A 13,578-nucleotide genomic window follows, 5' to 3' on the forward strand; every position below is an offset into this window, starting at 1 on the left:
CATCAACCTGTGACAAAGTATGTTGCACATAGATATCAACTCATCCTCTTGAACTTATCAAGATCAACTTGCTCCTTTTCCTTGGTAGAAAAAGCTTTATGTTCACAAAAAACATAACATTTCATGAATCAACTAAGATTATGCCATATCTCCAAGTAGTGATGCATATACCTTCACAAAACCATTCACATCATATAATATACATGCTAAAGAACTATAGTCATCATCCATGACCACAACATCATCATCAAATCATCGTAGCAGGAACTGTAATTTCTTTTCACAACAATCCTTAATATATCAACAATGTATCATTACTAGGGAGTTTTCCAACATCCCACATCTGATAAGCATCGACCATGATAATCAATATATGTGAGAACCCAACATATCATCATGAAGTAAGAAGTCATCATCATTATGTGACTAAGTAAGCCATGTCTTCAAATATCTATGAAACCTGCAATAACACCATTCTCATGGCCAACCAATATTATTTACCAATGTGAAATTTAGGTAATCCTCCATGTATCCAACATAGAGATAACAATATGTATCTAGATTCTCATCAATGTGAAAGGAAACCCATGAGACACAGTCATTTGTCAAACTTTCTTGATACCATCAAGATCAACAATCGTCGACCAATATACCATGTGAGAGCTAAGAAATATAGGAATCCTCATTCATAACTGCACCATATTAAAATTATGCATGATGGCAACTGCATAACAGGAATGAGTGACACTTAACATCATCAAATAATGAAGATGTGTACTAAATATTTGTTCTTCTCCTTGAACTTATGAAGATCACCACATAAGCATCACCACCATTGATAAGCATCATTATGTACCAAGGACTTCTAAAGCAAACATAATGCCAACAATGCATTATATTCTGTAAGACTACTGCTCCCCCTGAACCTGTGCCAACTGTTCATTATCAAATCTGATTATTGTATATATCAATAAGAATCATCTAGGCATTATCATCAACCAGATATACATCAAGTCATCACCAACTTATGAGGATCAAAAGCACTTTTAAATAACATCCATCGACTATAATCATCAACCATTATAATAGAAACGACAATTGAAAATTGTATGAACCATATAAGACCCTTTTTATCAGTTTGTCCCACTGCTTCTTCATCAAACCAACATATACATGATTGTGTAGTTTAAAATTCACGTATATACGTGACTTGTCTTCATAAGCTCTACGTATGAAAAGTGGAATACTAAAATTTCATACTTTCAGTTTTCCCTGAGTCTATTCTAACTGTACCTGATCCCAGAAATTTTGTTGAAACATCGGTTCCAAGAATATCATTACCATGATGGTTCTTCATTAGAGGTTCCATTTTAATCTTTTCTCCAATAATGTGATGAGAAAATTCATCTTCGTCTTCGAATGAGCAGAGTGTAATACCACTGTTATAGCTCCAAACCTCACTCTTGATGTTTGTGATGCTGCACTCATGGCCTAGGGCAACCCCTCCTTCCAGACCTGGTCCAAAAAATTAAAAAACAGTGTTTTACTCCCTATATGCGACATTTCCCTGAGATAAATGCGTGTGTACGCGGGTCTGTGTATACCCAACCCACGTATATGTCTTAAAACACTTAAAAAAATTAAATCTCCTTAATTTTGGGCGGAGATCACGGGTTTCACCTGTTTATTACCTATTAGTGTTAGGATATTCCGAAACATAGGAAATAGTAAAGTACAACTTGGTCTAGTATAGAGTTAGGTAAAGTGTGTTTCTTTACTGTTGTACATTTTGTAACTTACAATCTGACGGTCACGATATGTAGTGATCTGATGGTTCATTCTCTCCTCGGTATTACCGACACTTGATCCATAGCTTGACACCCGATTGGTCCATGATTTCTATTTAAAGTGCATGGAGGGTCATTTGTAGGGTAATCCGTGCATGAGAGAAGCATATGTAAATTTTCATTCTTTTATTAATAAATTTCCTGAAGTGGCCGCGTTGGCTTAGGCCGTGGATTGTTTCCCTCTTTGAGGGTTTTAACCACGTCAAAAATACTGGTGTATTGATCTGCGATCTGGTTGTGAGCGGTGTCCTTTGGTGTTCTGTCTGAGGAACTTACCCTGTAAATTCCTACATGGTATCAGAGCTATTTGAGGGCCGCGTCCGTTGGTGATCCAAATCTGAAGCTGGTAGAACTGCATTCGACTGCCGTTTCCTAGATCTGTTGTTTCTGACTGCTTTCGGGCCGAGAGGACTGCTATGTTGTGTTGGGAGCATCTGTTCCAGTGAGGAACCCCTTTCGTTTCACGCGAAAAGGTTTCTGGTAGCCCTAGCTGCGTCATTTTTAAGATCTGGAGGTATACAGTGTTTATTTGCAGTTTACAATTATTTTCTCTCTGTTTATTTCGGTTTCGGTTTATTTAGATTTTTTTATTACCGGATCTATACCTTTCATTTCTGCGTATGCTCTTTGCCCTGCGACTCTGTGTGATCTAGGCAAATCAGAAACAGAAAGGAAGGATTTTTCTCATGCGTATGCTCTTTTCCCTGCGCCTTAGGGTGATCTCGGAAAATCAGAAACATTGAGGAAAATATTTAGTTTTCGGCTAAAGCTAACTTTGAGACGCAAGGTTCATTTTTGAAAATATTTACTTTTTCGGCTAAAGCTAACTTCGAGCCGTAAGGTTCGTTTTCTTTGCATGTCCGTGTTGGGTTTTGTGTTTTTTGTTTTGTAGGGAAAAAGAGCTTTCTGAAAGCAAGCACGCAACCCAAAGCACCCCCCCCCCCCTCTCTCTCTCTCAAATTTTTTGTATAGCTCAATTGGTTCAAAGCTATTTTAAGAGAGTAGAGGTCTTGGGTTCAAGTCTCCATTTTGTGGGGGCGGACTTTTTCATTTCCGCACATTCCCGCACTTCGTCGGCAACTTCAACAACTTTTTTTCAAAAAGCCATAACTTCTTCATCTGGAAGCCGTTTTCAGAGCCGTCTTTTTTAAACCAGCCTAATTTTCCGAGATCTATCCATTGGAACACTTATTTTCAGAATCTTTAGCTTCAGTTTTCGTTGAAATGGAAAGTCAATACCAAGTTACCCTTGACAGCACCAACTACTTCCAATGGTTGTCCTACATTGAGGATTTACTTAGAAGTAAAGGTCTCTACAGAATAGCCTCAGGCCAAGAAAAGAAACCAAAGGATGAAGATAAGGCTGCTAAATGGGAAAATAGGAAAGATCAAGCACGTGGATTGATAGGGATGTCTATTTCTCTAGATCTTAGATTCCATATTGCAGAACTTGATACTCCTAATGAAGCAATGAAACAAATCAATAAAGTTTTTGGGATTAAAAATGAACTTAGAGCCCATCAACTTGAAAATGAGTTGCTTACATTGGACCCTAATAATTTTTCTTGCATTGAAGATTTCTTATCCAAGTTCAAGACCCTTAGATATCTCTTGGAAGGTGTTAAAGTTGAGAAAGAAGATAGTAACCTTATCTATTCCATTCTTACTAAGTTGGGACCAGCCTACTCTGTGTTTGTTTCCACCTTCCATTCTACAAGAGAAGCCTTCATTTCTCAAGGAACAGACGACAAGTCCCCTTCCTTTGACTCTTTTTGTGATTCTTTAATAAGAGAACAAGAAAAATTCTTACACCTTGGTCTTCTTAATCTTGGAAACTCTTCCAAGAAAGCATTAGCTGCCCAGCAGAAACCAAATTCAAAGAATCCTAAGAAGTCATATCCTAAAAAGAATGGTCCTAAACCAAACAAGGGTCCTAAGCAATTTTAGCCCCAAAACGTAAAATCATTTCAACAAAATGATAAGACAAATAAAAACAAAGGGAAGAAGACTGATAGACATTGCAATTTTTGTAATCGAGATGGCCACTTAGAATCAATATGCTTTAAGAAGATGGAAGCCTTGGAAGCAGCAATGAAGAAGCATAACATCCATTTGGGGCAATCGTCAACTTCAACTTCATCTTCAGGAATGGCACTTTCTGCATGTGGTTGTCAAGCATCTTGGTCTGGCTATGCATTAAATGTATCTTCTTCTTCTCATTCTCATGAGTGGCTCATTGATTTTGGAGCTTCTTATCACATGGCCAAAAACAAAGCCATGTTTTCTTCTTTAAATGATTGTAACACCAAAAATATATATGTTGGTGATGATAGATCTCTTAGTGTTGTAGGGACTGGAACTGTTCATCTAGACAATGGTCAGTTTAATGATGTATTATGTGTTCCAACCTTATCTTGCAACCTTCTATCTGTATACTAGATAACTCATTCAGGTGAAGGTAAAATCGTTGAATTTTCACCTCATGATGTTGTAATCAAGGACTTAAGAGATCCTAAACAGATTTTGGCTACTGGCATTGCTGATGATTCTACAAGGTTGTATAAGTTTCACAACTTTGGGTCATCAAATCTTCCCTCAGTATTTGTTGCTCATAACGATGAAGTGAGCAAACTTTGGCATGAGCGATTTGGTCACTTAAACTATTGCTCCCTTCAGCATCTATGTAAAGAAAATATGGTGACAGGTCTTCCTATGGTATCTTGCAGAGATGGTGTTTGTTCCGGATGTGTACTCGGAAAACATCATCGGGACAGTTTTGAAAAACGTACCTCTTGGCACGCCTCAGCCCCTTTACAGCTTGTGCATAGTGATTTATGTGGTCCACTTCCTGTTGTTTCATTCTCTGGCTACAAGTATTTATTAACTTTCATTGATGATTTCTCCAGACGCACTTGGGTATACTTCTTAAAACTCAAGAGTGAAGTATTTAACACATTTTTGGCCTTAAAAGCCTTTGTTGAAAAACAATATGGACATCAAATTCTTAAGCTAAGATCTGATAATGGTGGAGAATATGTTAAAAACACATTCATCAACTTTTGCACTGAGAATGGAATTCAAATGCAACATACTGTTCCATATACTCCACAACAAAATGGTGTAGCTGAAAGGAAGAATCGCACCTTAAAGGAAATGGCTAATTGTATTCTACAATCTAAAGGACTTGGTCTTAGTTTTTGGGCAGAAGCAATTAACTGTGCAAATTACATAATAAATTGCACTCCTACTAAGGCTTTAAAGAATATCACTCCAGAAGAAGCATGGAGCTCAATCAAACCAGATGTAAGTCACTTTCGTGTTTTTGGAAGTGAAGCGTTGGCCCATATTCCAGATGAAAAACATAAAGCTTTAGAACCTAAGAGTGAAAAATGTACTTTTGTTGGATATTCTGAAGATGTCAAAGGCTATAGACTTATTCCATTTAAGTCCAAAAATGTTATCATTAGAAGAGATGTAAAATTTGATGAAAATATATCGGCCTGCGAGCCTAGTCTGGCGGATGTGCCACCTCTCCCTATCTCTTCTACTTTTGAAAACATTTCTTCTTCAGATGATGAAAGTGAGGATGACAATCCTCCCCCACCATCTCAGGATCCTCCTTCAGCTCCTCAGCTTCCAAAATGGGTTCGTGCTACTCGAGATGCAGCAGGTGATCTTGCCTGTGATCCTACAGATCAGCGACACACACGTTCTCAATTTGAGAGAGCCTCTTCTTTACTGGCTCAAGCTCCAGTAAATTATGATCCTGACACCTTTGCAGAAGCTTCAGGCCATCCAGATTGGGAAGCAGCTATGAATGAATAATATCATTCATTATTGGCAATTGATACATGGGATCTTGTTCCTCTACCAAAGGGACGAAAACTTGTTAGATGCAAATGGGTTTACAGAACCAAGTATGGACCCGATGGGAAAGTTGATAAACATAAAGCTCGTCTTGTTGCTAAAGGTTTTTCACAGGTTGAAGGCATTGACTACACTGAAACCTTCTCCCCTGTTGCCAAAATGAACTCTATCTGCCTTGTTCTTTCCCTTGCTGCCTCGTTCAAATGGGAAGTCCATCAGATGGATGTTAAATCTGCCTTCTTGCATGGGGACTTGCATGAAGAAATAGACATGGAACAACCCATTGGCTTCATAAAAATAGACTCCAGCCTTGTATGTCGACTTAAGAAATCCCTTTATGTTCTCAAGCAAGCTCCTCGAGCTTGGTATGCCAAAATGGATAGCTTTCTTTTAGAATCTGGCTTTTCTAGGTGTCATTCTGACAATACTGTCTACACCAAGAAAGTGGGCAAGTCTCTTATGATTCTTGTTCTTTATGTTGATGATCTTATCCTTACTGGTAGTGATCCCAACCTTATAAACCATGTGAAGTCTAGCCTTCAAAAGAAATTTGAAATGACAGACTTAGGACACTTACATTATTTTCTCGGTCTTCAAGTCTTGCAATCCAAGGAGGGTATTTCCCTTTCCCAGTCCAAGTATGCCTGTGATATTCTACGCCATTTTCACATGGAAGACTGTAAGCCAGCCCCTTCTCCCTTCCAGTCTGGAGTCAAACTTTCAGTCACTTGTACTTCTCCTGAAGTTGATGCTACCTTATACCGTCAACTTGTAGGAAAACTTATGTATCTAACCCATACTCGACCTGACCTTTCCTTTGCCGTTGGCCTTGTTTCTCGGTTTATGCAAAAACCACATGAAAGTCATTGGAAAGTAGCTAAAAGAATAATTCATTATGTTCAAGGTACAGTTCAGTTCGGGATTCATTACAGTGCCGAAGCATCTCCTCTATTGGTTGGTTTCACTAATTCCGATTGGGCTGGTGACCCTGATGATCGGAAGTCCACTGCCAGTTATGTGTTCACTCTTGGTTCAAGACCTATTACATGGGCTTGCAAGAAACAAGGTGCCATTTCTCTTTCATCAGCAGAAGCAGAGTATCGTGGTGCCATAGAAGCTAGTAAGGAAGCCTTGTGGCTTCGTCAGATCCTGTCAGAGTTTGGTTTTCAGCAGCAGCATCCGACTACACTTTGGTGTGATAATCAAAGTTCCATTCAGCTATGCAAAGATCCAGTCCAACATCAGCGCAGCAAACACATTGAACTGCACATGCACTTCATCAGAAAGCTCATCCATGACCATGTTCTTGAAGTGCAATATTGTTCAAAAGATGATCAAGTTGCAGACATCTTCACAAAGGCTCTCACAGAGGCGAAGTTCACTAAACTTCGATTTATGGTTGGAGTTTAGGAAGTTGTCACTAAGGGGGGATAGGCTCTAGTGCCTCCTTCCTTCTCCTATTGTGTCATATTTGTAAATCCTTCAATCCTATCCCAAGTGTTCTTAAGGGGGGATGTTAGGATATTCCGACACATAGGAAATAGTTAAGTACAACTTGGTCTACTATAGAGTTAGGTATAGAGTTAGGTAGAGTGTGTTTCTTTACCGTTGTACATTTTGTAACTTACAATCCGACGGTCACGATATGTAGTGATCCGACGGTTCATTCTCTCCTCGGTATTACCGACATTTGATCCATGGCTTGACACCCGATTGGTCCATGATTTCTATTTAAAGCACATGGATGGTCATTTGTAGGGTAATCCGTGCATGAGAAAAGCATATGTAAATTTTCATTCTTTTATTAATAAATTGCCTGAAGTGGCCGCGTTGGCTCAGGCCGTGGAATGTTTCCCTCTTTGAGGGTTTTAACCACGTCAAAAATACTGGTGTATTGATCTGCGATCTGGTTGTGAGCGGTGTCCTTTGGTGTTCTGTCTGAGGAACTTACCCTGTAAATTCCTACAATTAGTGCTCGTGGCCAAACTGTTGCCAATGAATTCCCATCTAAAAAACTACTTTGGGAGAAGTATAAAAGGCTTCAATGGGAAGTCCTAAGGAGGAGAGAATAGAGAGAAATATCACTCTACTGAGATTATCCCTAACCAGGTCTAAAGATCCTAGTGCTTCCAACACTTCCCCCATTTACAGGAAACCCTTGTTTCCTTGTGTGATGATGTCTTTCTATTACTTGAGATATCATGGAGTAAGTCATGGAAGGAGTTTGTTGAAGGCTTGAGACTGGACGAATCCGGAGGATGGTTCCACTTGGAGCCTGTGAAAGGATGACTCAAATGAAATTATTCCTTTCTGTACTTTAGTTATCTATAATAAAAAAAACACTTGTCTTTGTTCCTGATATAAATCTTCTTCATGTTTACTATATCAGTGTTATGATTCACATATGAATGGTTGTTTTAATTGTGTAGCTAACTACCTTTCAATATGCTATGAATATGATTTCTTTATGATGCTTTGTCAATATACTGTTGTGCTTTCTTGAATTGATTGTTTTACAGGTTGAAGAAGCAAAAGGAACTCTAAGAGGGTTTGGACCTTGGCTGGATCTTCCCAAACGAAGGACCCCTAGGTGCACCTCCTTTCCTTTAGTTTGTTTATATTAGCATCATGGTTGTGTGGAATGTGTGTTTCTCTGTGTATATAACCTCCGATCTGCTAAGGTATTAACCCAAGACCCTAGGGGAATTTATCCCTTAACAACCACGCCTTATCTTATCTTCCTTTTCTTTCTTTTTGGTGGATTCATCATTTTTAGATATCAATGTCCTTATTTGGTTGGATACCATATTGTCTACGGCAATCCATAGACTCATTCTTACATTCTTTTGCTACATGCCCAAACTTGTTACAAGCATAACATATTACATGTTTCATATTCCTTATATAGAAATCAATGGCTTTGTGACCAAACATATTGCAAGATATTTTTGGAAGCTGATGATATTTCTATGAGATGGTTATTAACTTGAAACATTATACTTCTGCACCTGGTTGCTGTGGAGGTTTGCCGTTACATGAAAACCCGCAGGTGTTGGTAAACGTAACAAACAGTGACTAGGATCCCCAGGGTGGAAATTACAGATTCTATAGAGGTGCGGTGATTCTTCCAACACCCCCCCCCCCACAAATGCAACTCGGGGAATCGAACCTGGGTCCAACCTCTGATACCATGTGGAGGTTTGCCGTTACACCAAAACCCGCAGGTGTTGGTAAACGTAACAAACAATGACTAGGATCCCCAGGGTGGAAATTACGGATTCTATAGAGGTGTGGTGATTCTTCCAACAGTTGCAACATGTCCACAATTATGACATAGAGAACATTCAACATTATTGATCAGAGGAAAGAACTGATTAACACTTCTATAGTTAGGATTAAATAATTTTCTTTGAAGAATTTCTTTCCTTGGATGTTGATGGGGTTGACTTCCTATCTCTTTATTGAGAATTTTAGATGTTGCAGTTGAATTCCCTATCTCAGCTTGTGAGTTAAATTCACCTTTAATAGTTTCATGAAAGCCAAGACCAGATTTGATGGCAAGAGCTACTAAGAATATTATCCAAAATCTTAGTACTATCTTGAAATTGCAAAAGTTTATCCTTTTCTTCTGATTTACCTTTTAGGATATTTTCCTCATCTTGATATTGCTTTTCCTTTTCTAGATACCCCTTCTTCATGATTTCTTCAACTTTTCTTCTTCTTCCACTTGTTGTTTTAATTTATGAATCTCATTTTCTTGTTCTTCAAATGCTTGAAGTAGTTCTTCATTCTGCTTGTTTGATTTTTCAAGATCTTATTTTAGAGAGATGACCTCAGCTTCAAGACCTTCACAGTAATTGGTTCTTTCTTTCAGTTCACTGGTTCTTTTATCATTTTCATTCACTTTATTTCTCAATGATGTTACTTCATCTTGCAACCTTTGACATTGATCTTCCTTGTCCTTGTATTGCTTCCTTATTTTGTTTCCTTCCTCCAATTGAGCTTTTAACCTAGTAACATCTTCTTTGTAGGTACATTCCCTTTTATCAAAGATCTTGTTGATCTCTAATTTTATCTGTGAGTCTTTTAACTTTAGCCTCTATTATATTTATTTCACTGTCACCCATAAGAGAAAATTCAGTTATTTCACTGTAACATTCATTATCTTCAATATTACACGAACAAAGAAAGGTGTCACCAGAGGACCAAAAATCAGTACTTGATAAAATTTTTTCTTGTTCATCCTCATTTTGAGGTGATTCTGAATCTAGATAATTTCTTCCACCTAATAGCCAATCAGCTCTACCACTTTCATTATTTATTTGAGATGTCTTCTTCTTTTGAGGTGATTTCTTCTTCTGCTTGTTTCCCATTGTCTTGACGGATCTCCTTCAAGCGATCAAGCTTTTGTCAAAGGACTTGCTCTGAAACCAATTATTGGGAAAAATACTTGGGGGGGGGGGGTGAATCAATATTTTCAAATCAATAACTTTTTACATTTCATATTCATATTTCTATATGCAAATTTATTAAAAGGAACCCGCATGTGTACGCGATTGTTCTTAAAACAACCAACAAATATCCAATGAACTTATGATTCAGTTAATTCATCATATGTTTTTCTTCAGCCAGTGCATCAATACTTTATTAAAAATTAGCTACATAGTAACCATGTATTGTAATAACAAAATGAACCATCACACATAACTAACGCACATGAACACTAGGATTTAAGGTGGAAACCCAATGCGGGGGAAAAACCACCTGCTAATGTCGTCTCTGTCATATTTTTATTATAAGGAAAAAGTTGTTTACAATCTTGTACTGGCACAAACTCATAACAGTACGTAGGCACCCACCTGCAGAAGGCTACAACCTTCATTAGTTCTCCAGCTCCTACTAGAAGGGAGCTCCAACCCTGTGGTTCTTGTACTAGCATAAAATTGTACCAGTACACAGGAACCAACCTGCAAATGGCTACAAACTTCACTCGTTCTCCAATTGCTACTGGAAGGGAGCACCAACTCCTTGATTTGATCACTAGCTACTACCTTCCTCCATGGACCACGTTTCATGAATTTTCACACTGGATCCACCTGCTTTAACACATCATAACTTGTAGGCCACGTTTCATCAAATTTTCATATTGGACCCTTTATCAACATTTAATCTCAACATCAATAATAAAACTGTAACTCATCACTGTAACATAGCCATCCATCTCTCACACATCTGAATCAATCAACAATTGAAACCAAATCATCAATATCTGACATAACTAATACCCAATCATCAATTTCTAAATCAACCAATTACTGAAACTTCTGATACAACTGAATCAATCAATCATTGAAACCTCTGACACAACTGAATCGACCATTCACTCAAAACCAAATCAAGTGACACTTAATCAAAGTTCAACTAATCAACTTGAACAGTGAAATCACTGTAACTAGTACACATAAATGAACCCAAATTATTGCATTAATACACAAAATAAATTGCAACCCTGATTATTCACTTACCAAAACGTATATGCTACTTCGCTTAAGAAAACCCGCATGAATATGCATTTTTCAGGAAGGAAACTCGCGTACAGATCTTAAAATATTGAAAATTGAAAACTTGACTGTAGTAATTCTGAAAGGAATACCGATTCATACTCAAATCTACTACAACACCCTGAACCAATCACAAACTAAACTTGATATTCAATCCTAATCAACAAGTAATCTTAACACTATTCCTAACCACATTCTATCTGATCTACTTCAGACATTATCATTTAACCCAACTCAAACATGAGGACATCATTAGCAGACAACAAAGAAGTAGCAGCACTGATCATATTGATCAATCATTTATGAACATAAACCCTTACTTTGCGTACACTACTTTGTAGAGGCCAACCTGCGTGTATATGCACCTCTTCAGAACTTTAGAAAGACCTAGGTCATAATATTCAGAGATAAAAACATGTGTCAGTACATAGATCTATTCAATCCATGAGCATGTCATACAATGAGCAGTCATTTAAGGTATCATGATCTTAATCCATCATTGTATTCATTCGTGCATAATTATTTCATATCTATTGGATCTCATCCATCATCAAAATCTTAGGTGCATAATTAGTCTAGATCAAGAAAAGCGTGAAAAACCCATAACATGCATATTTGATTTTGACCTAGCTCTTCATAAGATTTCCATCCCTTGCCCCCACTATCACTTTGATCTTCATTTCATTATATAGTTTTAGCCTTTTTCAATACCTTGGGTCAAAACCATAGTTATGTCAATGGTATGCTTTGACGGGATCAATATTCTTTGTCACGCTCATTACTATGGGCGAATAACATGGTATGAACCCCTGGTATTTAGAATACCATGGTGCAAAAGCCACACACTACTTTTCTTCACTGAACTCGCATGCATATGTGACTTGGTTTAATAGAACCTGCATATAGTTCTTAAACTTCCAACTTTAGAATTCCTCTGAACTGCCATGCATTCTATCACATCTGAACTGTCATGCATTCTGTCACATATGTAAAGTAGGATTCCATTTCATCAAGGAAAATTCATTGGGTAGGTTTCCATCAAGGACAACACCTGACTCATAAAGCCAACAATCTCCTTATATCAAATTTTTGATTCCGAGTTGTAAACCTTTGACCCATCATTTTGTTCCATCATTCCGTCACCTCTGAAATGACCTGTGGATTCATCAAATTACCATATACTTGTTCTGTTACAAATGAGTTTCCATCAAGGAAAACACATGTATCATAATACCAACACTACTTCTAGCCTACAAAACCTTGTTTCTCATGCATTTGAAACATTTTTTGACTACGATGTACTCAAAGGTAGAAGTTAGGATTTTTCATGCATGCCTACCTAGTGGTCCTTGCTGATGTGTTGATCACTTGATGTTTGCATGGAATTTCTGAATAGGGGTGAGGTTTCCTTGCATGTCTTCTGAGATGCCATCTTTTTGTTTCCCTTTCTCCATGCATGTGTTTTCCTTGAGGATTTTTTTTAGAGATTTTACGCGATGTTATTGTAGAAATTCCCACTGTACTAAAGCAAAACACTTGATCTACTTCTATAAACAATTTAGTAGAAGCTTAATCGAACATGAGTAACATCAATAAGAACACATATAACTGATATGGAGAAATCAATCACACATAACACAAAACCTCAGGGAAAACCTCAGCCTAAAACCCCACTCTCTGTATTATCATACATAGGATTTATAGAAAGCCTTAGCTCTCACACAACTAGCCAGCTCTCAGTACAATCCTCACAGATGAAGGTGGGAATACATCATGATTACACAAAGCATTAGCTTTCACAGCTAGCCAACTCTCAGTGCAATCCTCTTGGATGCTCATAGGTAATCAAGACTTCTCCTAAGCCTTCTCCTCTGCCCTTCAAGCCTCCTATTTCCTTGCGCAGTTTTTCCTGGGTGATCCTCCTATTACCAAGTGTAACACTGATCTCACACCCTGTAAAACTGCACAATCCTCAAGGAACCTTAAGCCTTCTTCTTGGATGATTTTCCTTTATAGGAAAAACCCATCCAACTCATAGTACATTGTCCCTCCTCTGATCTCAACTGGGTCTTTCTCTAAAATGACATGCATGAGTTATTCATTAGAGAATCTTCAGTTTTCTGAAGTGCAGCAATTATATGCATGCATGCATGAACTAACTGAACTTACTTAATTTAAACAAACTATTTAAATCAATTATAATTGGAATTGACTTAGTTAACTGAGCCAACTAATTACTACTCAAATTAGAAGTCATCCTTATCTCTTTAACTGATGGATAAATTCATCAATTAATAGAGAAA

The sequence above is a fragment of the Pinus tabuliformis genome, chromosome 8 (genome assembly GCF_031772625.1).
Source record: "Pinus tabuliformis cultivar Carrire ecotype Pingquan chromosome 8, CPIR1, whole genome shotgun sequence".
Taxonomy (NCBI): Eukaryota; Viridiplantae; Streptophyta; class Pinopsida; order Pinales; family Pinaceae; genus Pinus; species Pinus tabuliformis.